A 14,216-nucleotide genomic window follows, 5' to 3' on the forward strand; every position below is an offset into this window, starting at 1 on the left:
GGGCTGGTCCTAATCTGGTTCCTGGGAACAGGGTTGTAGGGTGCCCTCCTGAATGCTTGGCCTGTGCTCTAGTCATCATCATCAGAGCAATCAGTGTGCCTGTCCTCTGTGCTCCCATCAGCCCTGGGGACACCTCCGCCATAGCACTTCTCACCCAGCCCAGTGACCCCTATTCATCCATAACACACAGACACTCAGGAAAGGCTCTCATCATCCCCAGGGCCTGACACATCATGAGCACTGTGAACCAGTGCATGTCTGAATGAATGAATGAATGAATGAGCAAATGAATATTAAATACCTACAGTTACAAAGGCACCCAAGACCACAGTCGCCCACTTCACAATGTGTGGTGCCCACTCTCTGTAAAGAAATAAGGTCCAGGGCTGCTCAAGGACCTGTGCATTTGAGGAGAAGCCCAAGATGCCCTCCAGGCCAGCCCAGGTGCCCTGAAAATCCAGATAAAACCCTAGTCACTCAGAACTTTAAAAACACCCAAAGTTACCATTCCATTCCATCCCTCCATTTCAAGTCACAACCCTCTACTCACCCCACCCTCTATATTCCTTCTTTCTCCAAAATCTTCCTGGGAGCTTCTTCCCAGAAGCCTTCCTTGGTTCCTGCCACACCCACCACACCCTCTTGCAGCCCTGCCAGTTAGTCACTCACTCCCTCCTTCCTACTTCCTCCAGACTCTGCAAACACACCTAGCCCTGCTTATTGTATTGTTTGTTTACACACTAGTCTCCCTCACAAGACTGTAAACTCCTCCTTGGAAACAGCATTAGATCTGCCTTCGACATCACCCTCCCATGACCCAAGTTCTCAAGGTTTTGTTAAAAGAATCTAGAGCTCAGGGGCTGCTACAGCCCCCTAACCTCCATCCTCTGGGCCCCATTTCTAGACTCCCACTCTTACATGAATCTTACCCCTGCCCAGACTTTTTGGATGGAGGATTGGCCTTACCCCTGCCTCCACACTGCTGTCTCTTACTCTGCTGCAGGCTCTGAGGCCTGAGGGCCAGCCCTGCCCCCATGGTCACTCTAGGGCTGGTGGCCTACCTGTTTCTTATCTGGATCAGGAGACTTACCAGTAAGAGGAACCTTGTTCCTCTCAGTAGCACAGAACCAGGCACTCCACAGACCCCAAGGAAATAAGAATATTAACAACCATGATATTTACAGTATTCCAGGCAATGTACTATTGCAAATATTATCTCTTTTACTCTGTGTGACCATAACACCCTATTCTGTACATGGGGAAAGTAAGATTTAGAAAGGTTAACAACTTGGCCAGGGTTACACAGTTAGCAAAAAGCAGGTCTAGGATTCAAACCAGGTTAGCAGCAGTTACACAGTTAGCAAAAAGCAGGTCTAGGATTCAAACCAGGTTTGTCTGACCCCAAAGCCTACGCCCCAGCCACAATATCTGGTAGATCTTAGTGGAACTAGGCTAGCCTGAAAGCCAATGCCAGGTCAGGAGACACTTTCAAGGAAGGAAACTTTAGCATTGTACAAGACGTTTCCTCAAACATTACCAGGACCTAAGAATTTTAAGGGTATGGAGTATAGAACACATATAAGAAGACACACCACCAACAGAAAGCTTTTTGATAGTCATTCATTTAACCATTGGAAACTATTTACTGGGCATCTTCCTTGTGCCAGGTACTGTTGTCATCAACTGGGAATGAGGCAGACCCAGTCCTTGTCCTCAAGAGCTTATATTCTTATGGAAAAAACAGATTATGAACAATACACAAGTTTTAGATATTAATTAAATATTGAGCTGAGTTCCGTGAAGTTCAAGTTAAACCCAAGTTTAATGATGTGGGGAGAACCTCAGGACCATACCCAGGTATCTGGGACATTTGGGGAGGAGGCCTAGCAGCTGGTTCTGAAGAATATTTATATTTTATAGAGTGAAATAGAGCATATTGAAGCCCCATCCCTAGAAATGTTGCCCACTGTCATCACCAAAAACACAGGATGGCAGAGAGACACTGGCTGAGGTCTACCAGGAAAGTTTATAGGCCATGTCCCTGACCTGTGGTAACTTCCTCTTTCAGGTGTTCACTTGTTCTTCGGTTGGGAAAATGTCTGAGGGTGTCACATCCCACATGCCTGAGGTGAGCCCTGGGGCAGGAGACTCAAGAGAGCCAGCCTTCAGTCACAAGTAGAGGGAAGAAAAAGAGCAGAGGAAATTGGCTTCCTTCACTCTCTCCTCTGTCTTCTCTTCCACACAAGCCAGCATACCCCAGGAAAGTTATTCAAGCCCCCATTGCTCTTTGGTGTGAGTCTAGTCAAGGCCAACCATAACATGTGGATGGGCCGGAAAGGAGCCTATATAAACAATCTCAGTGTCAGCACCATTCTAGTGGCCCACATGTAACAATCCCAGGAAAGTTTGGTATTTACAGAAAATCCCACCCTCAGACATTTTCCCAACCAGAGAACAAGTGAACACCTGAAAGCTGTCAGGAGGAGCATTATACCTGCAAGGTCACTGTGGTGGAAATGGAGCTGGCTGGAGGGCCCCAGCACAACCCTATAACACAAGATCTGAAGACCCTAGGATATGTAGATGGACCGATCCCCATGCACAAATTAGGTTAGAGAAGACCCCAAAGGGAAAAAATGAGATTGGATACCAAGGCCCAAGTAGGTTCCTATCTCAGGATAACGTGCCAGATGGCACTGCTGGACTATGATAGTCTAGACTCCAGAGGCTAGGATATTTGAGAAATAATCCCCAAACAAGGGACTCCTAAGGATAGCAGTTCAGTATAGGTGGTCATTGCCTATGTCTATGGACAGACCATGGTTCAGGCATCTATACCTCCTCCTAACTCCAGTTTTTGGGGATTTTTGAGTTGAAGGAGGCAGGCAGTCTGGCTACTATGGTCCAGACGTAGGGTTTTCCCATAATATCTCATGGGTGACACTTTCAGGGCTGTATTCTACATTTCTTATTCAAAGAGAGAAACCAGAGCAAAGAGCCGAAATGATCCCAGCACCCACCCCCTGTCTATTTCCATAACTAAAAGATAGGCATTCACTCCCTGCTCCAGGTGTACTCTTCCCAATCCTCATATTCTAACTCAACCCTCCGACCCTCTGGGCTCAATCTCACAGCCAGTTGTGTTACTACTTGAGTACATGGTATGTGGTTATAACTTCTAAACTCAGTCACCCAAAGCTCTTCTAACTTGTTATGCGTTCTTAGCTCAGAAATGAAGAAGGCAATGATGTGACAGCTCCAGGTGGTCAGTAAAATCCAACACTCTCTTAAAAGTCCTCCCTGATCCTTGAAACTTACTTTATACTGATCTTGGTTGTGATGGCATTAATGTGTACTGGTGGAGGAATCTCCATCTATCACTAGTGAGCACAGAAATAGTCTTAGAGACAAAATGAGTTCTCTGGTCTGAGACCTGCAGAGTGGTATCAGTGTGAAGGCATCTGGCAAATCAGGACATTGTCTAGGATGGGTTAGTTGAAGGTCAATCCAGACTTTAAGACCACCCCCTTCTTAGGAGATGGAAGAGTCCTTCTCCTAGCCATCTGTGGTCTTTCTAGAAATGGCTCAATAGGGCTATTCTTAGTACCCCCTCAGTGACTAGAGCCTGTGGAATGCAGGGAAGCTGGGCAGGGCACTCAAGAAGGGGTTTACAAACTCCCCAGACTGCTTTCTGAGAAGGAACGAAGATGTGCACCAGCACTTCTTAAAAACTCCATCTGAGGAGCAGAACTCATCAGGAACCCCTGTTATATGGAATCAAAGATGCTGATTAATTCTGGGTTGGGGTGGCTGCGAGAAGTGAAATCCTGGTATAAAGGAAGGCCCTGGCTCCAGCTGGGAGCAGCTCTAGCTGAGACCTCCCTGGGTCACAGATTCCCAGGATAAATGCTTCCAATGATCAAAGCACATGGCCATTTGGTAGAACAAGCTTTATAAGTAGGGTTTGGGCACGTAGATGCATGTGGCATGGATTTTGAACCACAGCCAAGGCTCCCTGCTTTGGGCTGATCACTGATGCCTTAACTCCATAACCAGAGCTTCCATATTTTGGCTTCAGACTAACCCTGTAAAAATGCAAACATCTCATGATATTGGTCTCACTACTTTGAGTTTATTAGATCCTTTCTCATGAATAGGTTTAGACTGGGAGGAGGAACAGAGAGAACATGAGGAACCTGGTCTTCCATGAAGAGGCACCAGAAAAACTTCTTTAAGTCACAGGGAACCCAAGACCATCTCGTTCAGAAGTCCCAACTCACAGCCCATAGGCCAACTCCAGCCTGTTCTCTTTGTCTAAAACAGTATCTAATGAAAAATCTGAATTTTATTTCCTATAAGAAGGCTGTGTTCCCTCCAGATCATCACAGACCCCACCACTCCATACTGACTCACATCAGTCTACTCCACCTGTTTGGGACACCCCACCTGCGTGCTATAAGTTTGCGACCCTGGAATCTAGTCCAGTTTTCCAATCCATGCCAAAGTCTTTTTAACATAATAATGTAATCTTTCTTCATTCAATTATTCATACATTCATTCAAAAATATGAATTCTAAAATACTCTAGGCAGGCTGAAAAATGCAGAATTTTAGAGCAGGAAGAGAGCTCGGTGATGTTCTAATCTGACCACTTCATTTCCCAGGTGGTGTAACTGAGGCCCAGATTGCTGCGTGACTTGCTTAACGCTGCAGCTGCTCAGAGGCAGAGCTGCGTTTCCTGAGAAGCCAGGTGCCCAGACATGGCTGTTTGACTTGAGACTGCCCCACACCTCCCTGAACTCCAATTTCCCTCTGACCATGACATTGCCCTAAAGGGGAACCAGATCAATGATTCTCAAAGTGTAATCTGGGAATCCCTGGAGTCCCCAAGATCCCTTCAGGGCATCTATGAGGTCAAAACTATTTTTGTAATGATACCATGCAACTATTTGCCTGTGTCACTTTCATTTCGTCATGAACGTACATCGAAGTTTTCCAGAGGCACATGGAGTGTGGTATCAACAAGGCAGAAGCAAGTATGACAATATTGAGTCTGTCCTTGAATAAGTTTCAGTGACTGGGTAATCATGCCACTCTTCTCACTAATTTCTTTTTTAGAAAATACCTTTTTGTTTAAAAATGTATGTCATTTATGTTACTATTTAAAGGCATTATGCAACATTTATTATTCTTTTAAAATGAATTGATAAGTATATTTTAAAATTCTCAATTTTAATTTCTTACATGGTGAATCTATTCAATAGATACAACCCACATAAACTAAAGTTTTTTGGAGTCTTTAATAATTATTTTAAGAGTACGAAGAAGTTCTGAGTTCAAAATTTGACAACTGCCTACCTAACAAACCTAGCAAAGGTTATATTACTTGAATTCTTCCAATAAGCATATAGCCATGTGTAAGGTGTATAATTAAAAAAAAAAGAGGGACAGACTAGACCCCACATTTGCTCTTTAGAAAGAAAACTTGGTGGTATGGCCAGCACATGACTCTTTTTTTTTTTTTTTTGGCAGTTTTTGGCCAGGGCTGGGTTTGAACCCGCCACCCCTGGGGCTGGCATCCTGCCCCTTTGAGCCACAGGCTCCACCCCACATGACTCTTTCATGTTGCTTCAAGGATCTGTCTGACTTGAATTGTTCCACTACCAAAGACTAGGATGGGTGATTCCAGCTCTGGGGTTACCTGGATTTACCTCTCAACCCCCAAGCCTGCTCCTCCTGCATCCATCTGAGTGGCAGTACCACCCTCAGGAGCCCCGGCTGGAAACTGGCCTCCTCGTACCGACGCACCTCTCACCCCACACACATTCCCATTGCTTCCTCCTTTGGCAATTCCTTTTCTCTTCACTGCAACAGCCCCTGGTTGCAACAGTCATTATCTTGGGCCCCATGTCTTCCCTGATCTCACACCCTCTCTCATCCCCTCTACTGTAGCTCTACTCTGCCCCCCAACCCCGAGTAATCTTTTCATTACACGAATCTGATCATGATCCACCCACTCAGCCTTCTTTGTGGCCTAACAGGTCCTTCATAATTCGGCCCCAGTGCCTCACACAGCTCTCCAACTTTATCCTCCAGCCCAGATTCTCCTGGCATGTCTCCAAACCCACTGGCATGACAGCTTAGGAGCCATTCAGCCTGGGGCTTAGAGTTTTCCCAGCCTGGACTGCATTTTCTTTGGGCTCTTCGGCCTGACAAACTCCATACAATGTCTTAACTGAAGAACGTCCTTCTTCTGAAGGAAACCTCAGCTCCTAGGAAGACCCAGTACAGAGTTATTATGCACACAGTAAATGTTAAATGAATGAATGAATCCCTTATTTGAAAAAAATCACTGTATGGTGTCTGTTAAATATCACTGCCTTATCAGTATAGCGTAAAGAACTTACTTGATAACTCACCCTGCAGGGCCAGTAAGTAATCTTTAGATGCCAGGCCTCATTGCATGCTCTGTAGGATAGAGACAGAGACCTGGGATGAATGTTTACTAATCTCAGCACTTGACCTAGAAGTTGTTTTTCTCTTAGCATGTCCTTAATATCAATTGTTTTCTTGTCTTTTGCTTATTTTTCCTTAAAATACAATTATAAGACAAGACTGAGATAATTTGTGCTTCTAATAAATTGGTATCTGGTTCACAGGTTCTGTCATTTAAAGGTGAATAATATGTACAATACTTAGAAAGCTTTGCCTAGTATAAATAATGCATGGATAGTAGTCTCATCATTTTCTCATTAAAGATAATACCTTTTCATAGTATTAATTCTGGTGGCATCTTACTTTTTTTTTTTTTTTTTGAGACAGAGTCTCACTCTGTTGCCCTGGATAGAGTTGTGCTGTGGCATCATCTTAGCTCACAACAACCTCAAACTCTTGGGCTCAAGAGATCCTCATGCCTCAACCTCCTGAGTAGCTGAGTAGGTACCTGCCATAATGCCCAACTAATTTTTCTATTTTTAATAGAGATGGGGTCTTGCTCTTTCTCAAGCTGGTCTGGGACTCCTGAGCTCAAGCGATCCACCTGCCTCGGCCTCCCAAAGTGTTAGGATTACAGACGTGAGCCCCTGTGCCTGGCCTGGTAATGTCTTCTTTATAGTGTCAGTACAAAATAGGATAGGTTGTCTATGAAATTTCTGCCCAATTAAAATAGCCTGTGATTCCTATTCCTTATGAACAAAGGAAACTACAGAAAAAAGAAAACTTATGAAAATAAACCATGTCAAGCATCTAAGATAGGATTTACCACATGGCAGTGAACAACAATAAATGCTAGTTTTTCTCCCTTTTGCCATTAAGGCTAAATTTGACCAAGCTAAGTTCAGAGTTTTCAGCATGCCATGTCCATCCCTGGATACACCTGAAGATTGCCACTCTCCCCATGAAAGATTATGTAATCTTACTCAACCCTTTGCTTTAACTCACCTGATTCCTCTGCTGGGAATGCCCTTGCCCCATCTACCTCCTGCCTGCCTGACTCAGAGCCAGTTTCTCCATCTCTGGAAATACCTCCAGTCCTTCCCAGCCTGAGTTAGCTTCTCCACCTTAGAACTCCCAGGAATTTTAGGCTTATCTCTATCATAGTCATGAAACCTGGGGCACAGAACCTGACCTCACAAATCTTAGTTTCCTCATCTGTAAAATGGAATAATGATAGTTTCAGCCTTACAGGTTTATCAGGATAGTTACTAGAGATACATGTAAAATACTTAGGATAATGCTTGTCACATATTAATCACTTCCTACATTCTAGCTATTACATTTATTTTGGTAGCACTCACCACATTGAAAATACCTGTGCATTTATCTACACATTCATGACAATGGCTTTTTTCTCTGTTTCCAAGAATAGGAGGCCTCCTGGTAACTAGTAATAGATCTACAAACTGAAGTCATGCTTTATATCATTTAAAAACCCTATCGTCTCTCAATTTACATACATAGATTTATGGCACAGTAGTCAGCAAAGAGCACTGTTTCACAGTCTGTCTTTCACTTTACTTTTATAAATTTTCTTCAGAAACCTAAGTCCGGTTGCCGTACTTTTGTAAATTTGTAGCAGCTGTACACATTTTTATTCATTTGCCTTTATATTACCGTCATTCTTAATAGCTGTGTATGTGATCATACAATTTTCTTTGAATTTTTACATTAAAAAGTAAATTTTTTCTTATAGCAGCAGGAATTGTCTGATTAAAACATACAAATACCTTTATAGCCCTGAGGGCAATTGCTGCAATGACCTTCAAAGGGACTGGGCTGATACACAATTTCTCACCAACCTATTTCTTCTCAGACTTGTCGTCATTGGATTTTATCACTGGTTCTGTTATTTTCATGGAGATATAATGGTACCTCTGAGTTTTATTTTATTTTTTTTAATCTGTGCAAAAGCTTATTTCTCTCTCATAAAAACATTTGGGTCAGTCGCCCAGGGCTGGTATGTTATTCAAAATCCAGACTAGTTAGAGATTTTCCTTTGCCACTCTCTTGTGCTCTGAGATGGCTGCTGTGGGTCTCACTATCACAGGTTCATTTCTGGAAGTAGGGAGGAAGGCATGAGAAAGGAAGACCCGTCACATGATTCTCCTCTACCGGCTTACTCCAGACACTGCACACAGCATTTCCATTGCACTTAGTCACAGCGCCTCCTAACTTAAAGAAGCTTGGGAAATGCTATGTTGGCAGGTAGCTGTATGTCAAGACATCAACTCTATTGCTATAGAAGCAAATTGTGAATTTTGAAGAACGAGATGCAATGACTTAATGGCTTCCTTAAGAAGTCTGGTTCTTTCCTTTCTGTCCCAGGGAGACTGAGAGCGTCTCCCCTTCCAAAGGCACCTGGCCCCACGAAGGAGGCTGAATACCTGAGTAACAGCACAGTGAAGCTAGGAGAAAGGAGATAGGGCTGTTGGAGTCATCCCCGTGAGTTGTTTTTATTTACTTATTTTTAATTACTAGCAAGAATGGACATTTTATATGATGACATACTATGTTTTTTCAGTCAGCAAAAAATATTCATCTGCTATTAAATTTAAAGTGAAAAAATTACATATACGTATTTCTATCAAGTCTTTACACTTCTTTAGACACATATTTTCCCAAATTATTCCTTTTCTTTTTGATATGTATTTCATAGCTTTACAGATTTAATATGGATGTTATAGCTCTCACAGATTTCTATACCTGAATGTGGCCCTCTGGAGTCACCCAACACAGTGACCCTGACATTCAAGCTGTCCTGTGGCAGTCTTCAACAGTATTTGATTATGCTGATTTGGTTGCTTCAAGCTCCTTTTTGAACTATTTTAAAGTAGTTCATTCGTAGACTCATCAAGAATCTATTCTACTGTACAACTCTGAGTTCATTCCCTGATACTATCCAATTTCCCTAAAATACTGATTGAAGAGTGATTCTTTCCCCTATTGCAATGCTGCTTCTAGCATATTATAAAATTCTTCTATAATTTTGAATTTCCATAATTTCTGTTGTAGTGCATGGATGGATCTTTTAAATCCCAAGCTATATGATTTTGGTAACAAAATGTGTAACATACGTCACAGTCTATTGAAGTGAGAGGGGTATTGTTGATGATCTAAAATGGTTTTGTTTTGTGTTTTAGAGGGTCTTGCTCTGTTACCCAAGTTGTAGTGCAATAGTACAATCATTGCTTACCATAGCCTCAATCTCCTGGTCTCAAGCAATCCTTCTGCTTTAGCCTCCCAAGTAGGTGAGATTACAGGCACAGGTCACCGTGCCCATCTAATACTTTTTCTTTTCTTTCTTTCTTTTTTTTTTTTTTAAGATGGGGTCTCACTATCACTATGTTACCCAGGATGGTCTTGAATGCCTAGCCTCAAGGCAATCCTAGGACCCATCTTCTGCCTCCTGAGACACTGCGATTACAAATGTAGGCCATCATACACAGCTCTTGATCTAAAAATGGTTTTGATGTTTTTGTCCCCATTTCTTTCTTCAAGGGTGAAGAAGCAAGAGTGATGAGAGCTGGAGGAGTCAGGGAACCTGACATTTTTTCCCATCCTCAGAATTTGGAGCAAACAGCAGAACCCGGTGCCCCATCTGGCCTACAGTCTTGTTTTGTTCGCCCTTCAAGGCTGTATTTATTTTAGTTTGTTTGACTTTGAACGTCTTCAGATAAAGCACGTGTGCTCCAGGTTCCTACCATCCCCACCAATTCCTGTGATCTTACACCGGACTTACTTGTCTCACTTTTGTTACTTGCCCTATGCCTGGAGTTATTAGAGCTTGTAACTGGTATGGTTTGGATGTTTGGCCCCTCCAAATCTCAAATTGAAATCTGATCCCCAGGCTTGGAGGTGGGGCCTGGTGGGAGGTTTTGGGGCAAGGTTTTGAGGACAGATCCCTTGTAAATGGGTTGGTGTCCTCCCTGCCATAATGAATGCGTTTTCCCTTTATTAGTTCACAGGAGAGCTGGCTGTTTAAAGGCGCCTGGCCCGACCTCCCTGCTCTCTTGCTCCTGCTCTCACCTTGTGACCACTTCACCTTCCACTTTGATTGGAAACTCCCTTACGCCCTCACCAGAAGCAGATACTGGATGCAATGCTTCTTGTTCAGCCTGCAGAATTATGAGCTAGATACACGTATTTTTAAAATAAATTACCCAGCCTCAGGCATTTTCTTTATAGCAGTGTAAATGGACTAACACACAGCTCCTGGCATCAGGTGTGTCTCAGGGTCTCTTCAGTTGTAAAATGGAAATAACACTTCATTTCATCAGGCTGTTGAAAGGATCACAGGAGTAACCTGGAACTCTTGTCTTCTGGGAGAAACATTTTACTTCAGCAACTTCTTTTTGTTTGTCTCTGCCCATCTGTGAGGGCAAAGGCAACTTTGGGTTTTCTGAGGTCAGTGGAGAAATCCGATCTCAGCATGCCCCCTCCATTGCACAGTAACTGGAAAACAGCAGGAGTTCACTAACAATGGGCTGGAATCTGTTGAATTACTATTACCAACAGCATAATAGCCACTTAAAAACATTTTTTTAATAAAAAGAATGCTAGAAATATGGTCGTATGCATGTCAAGTGCCCAGGGCCCAAGCCATACCTACCATGACCTCAAGCCATGTGTGAAAAGGGTCCACACTCCAGCTTGCCATACCTCAAACACCTGGCCACATTCCTGTGTCAGGTCCCTTGTCACTGGCCAAGGGTTTGGATTACAGGGTCTGTTGAATTGCTAGACATGCCAATAAATTGGTTTCTGCTTTAACATGGCCTTAATCAGCAGACTCTAAGTAATGCCTGCTCAGCCTGTGTTCACCCATAGACTTAGTCCTCTGGCTCCTGTGCCTCAGAAAGACAGAGGAACTCATTATCAGATAAGGATCTAAGTTGTAAAAGTGCTCTCCTCTCTAAATGACAGGTAGAATCAGGTCACTGGAATTACCTAGAACTGTTAAGCTCTATCCATCTATATTCATTTTGAAAGATGCCTGAGAAGCCAAAGATTTGCCTTATAACCTGAGGCCATGCTGCTGAAGTGTTTCAAGTCATGTGAATTGTACTTATGAAGAAGCGTCTTTATTTTACTTAATGAAGAAAGCAGTTTTAAAATTTACATGGTAGTATTATAAACTGAACTAACCCCTTCTCAGCAATCCTACTTAATGAAGTCTTATAAAAACTGCCAATAAAAACCAAAAAACCTAAAAAAAAACAAAAAAATTAGATAAAAACAAAAAATTAATTTAAAAAACAAACAAAACTGCTGATAGATCTCATATAAAAATAAGAAATAAAAGTCCATTGTAGTGACCTAAAGCCTCCAAAGCATTAGTGATGAAGAACCAGGTTATGATCTAGGTTTATTTTGTATACCTTATCATATGGCAAATATTTGGAAAAGGTGTTTATTTCTCATGGACTAATTATGGACAGGACCGAGCATCTCGCTGAAGATGTGACGAAGGAGATAGAAGTCCCTCACATTGTAGCCCTCTGTGTGCTCCAAGGGGCTGTAAATTTTTTGCTGACCTACTGGGTTACCTCAAAGCACTGACTAGAAATAATGATAGATCCACGTCTGTGACTGTAGGTTTTATCAGACTGAAGAGCTACTGTAATAACCAGTCAGCAGGGGATTGAAGTAAATGGTGGCAATGCTCTCCCATCTTGAACTGAAAAGATTGGCTTGACTGGACAAGTGACATTGGCAAAATAATGCAAGCCTTGGGTTCCTTATTCAAGCAGTATAATCCAAAGATGGCCAAGGCCACCAGCTTGCTGGCAAATAGACCCCACAAAAGTATTGGTTATAGCCAGACTTGGGTGGATTTGAAATTCCAGACAAGTTTGTTTCATGCTATACCCTGGGTATAATGAATATTTCATTGATAATATTCAGAATTGAATCATATTTGTGTCATTAGTGAAACTGGAAAAGCAGAATGCAAAGCTCTGGAAAAGTAGAGTTCAAGTTCATTTGGAAGCATCTGGAGTTCATTGGCTTCTCCACTAAAATCATCAAATGTTCTGGTTCTGTGTCCATCTGCTTAATAGAGCTCTTTGCACGTACCTTATAAGAATTTTATCTGCTTTGCATTTTAGAAACACCGGTTGCTGCATTTCTGAACTCTTCATTTGCATTATGGGTCTATAGACGATGAGTTCTCTTTCGGTGGATTGTTGCGGGAATGAAAAAAAGTCTCTTAAATCACACCACTATTGAATAAAAATATTGACATTGCATCTATAAAAACATTTAAAGAAAAGATATGTTAATTTTTAATTGGTATTTTTTTTATATATAAAGTAGAACCTCCATAGATGACCACCTCCCTACATTGACCACCTCCTTAAGTTGACCTAATTTTCATAGACCAGACATGCATCACATATATGTATCAGAACCGTAGGCCTCGTTCCTTATGCTGACCAGTTTGTTACAGTTCCCTGGGTGGTCAACTTACAGAGGTTCTACTATATTTGGAAAAGAAAAGAAGTGATCGAATATTGTTAATTATCTCACTGGGTACTTATAAAAGTAAAACACAGTTTTCACATAAATGACAGCATCTAAGAGCTTTGTTCTGTTAAATAAACCTATGTCCTAGAATTATTTTAATAGTATTACAGTAGGGTTAACTATATTTTCTTACTCATTCAAATTATTACTGTGAATCTTTGTCAGCAATTCCTTTTAAATAAAATTGATAAATTTCTAAAAAGTTGACTACTTATAAAACAGAAAGAAGAGATATAGGACATGACAGACATAATCACTGTCTATAAAAACTATGATGAATGTTGCTGCCATCACTTTAATAAAGACTAACTCTGCAGTTTTAAACACTGAGGGAAAAGAAAGAACTGACAGCGGCTTTCGTCTTGAAAGCAATCAAGATATACTCAACAGAAACACATCCCTATGTCCCCAAAAGTCACACATAAGAATATTCATAGCAAGGCCAGGTAGTGGGGGAGGCTCAGGAGATCAAGACCAGCCCCAGCCAAAGCAAGATTCCATCTCTACTAAAAATAGAAAAATTAGTTGGGCATCTTGGCAGGAGTCTGTAGTCCCAGCTACTTAGGAGGCTGAGGCAGGAGGATTGCTTGAACCCAGAAATTTGAGGTTACTATGAGCTATGATGATGCTACTGCACTCTAGACTGGGGCAACAGAGTGAGACTGTCTCAAAAAAAAAATTCTTAGCATACCAGAAATAACCCAAATACTCTTGAACTACACAGTGGGTAAAAGGCGGAGGTAGACATATGACAAAATGTGTCAAGGTAATAGAACATGTTCAGCAACAGCATAATGTTGAGCACAGAAAACCCAGCAACAAAACGGAGTGTAAGTTCTCATTACAGAAGGCTCACAAACAAGTGAAGCAACTCTACGGTGTTAAGAGTTGGCACCCTAGTGGGAGGAGGAAATAAATCTATAGTGTTAGGAGACAGGATGATCGCCCTATGGGAAAAGGAAACAAATTTATAGTGTTAGGAGACAGGATGGTCACCCTATGAGAGGAGGAAATAAATCTATAGCATCAGGAGACAAGATGGTCACCCTATGGGAAGAGGAAACAAATTTATAGTGTTAGGAAACTGGATGATCACCCTATGAGAGGAGGAAATAAATCTATAGTGTTAGGAGACAGAATGATCGCCCTATGGGAAGAGGAAACAATTCTATAGCATCAGGAGACAGGATGATC

Source organism: Otolemur garnettii, unplaced genomic scaffold, assembly GCF_000181295.1.
Source record: "Otolemur garnettii isolate 467f Iridium unplaced genomic scaffold, OtoGar3 scaffold00001, whole genome shotgun sequence".
NCBI classification, from domain to species: domain Eukaryota; kingdom Metazoa; phylum Chordata; class Mammalia; order Primates; family Galagidae; genus Otolemur; species Otolemur garnettii.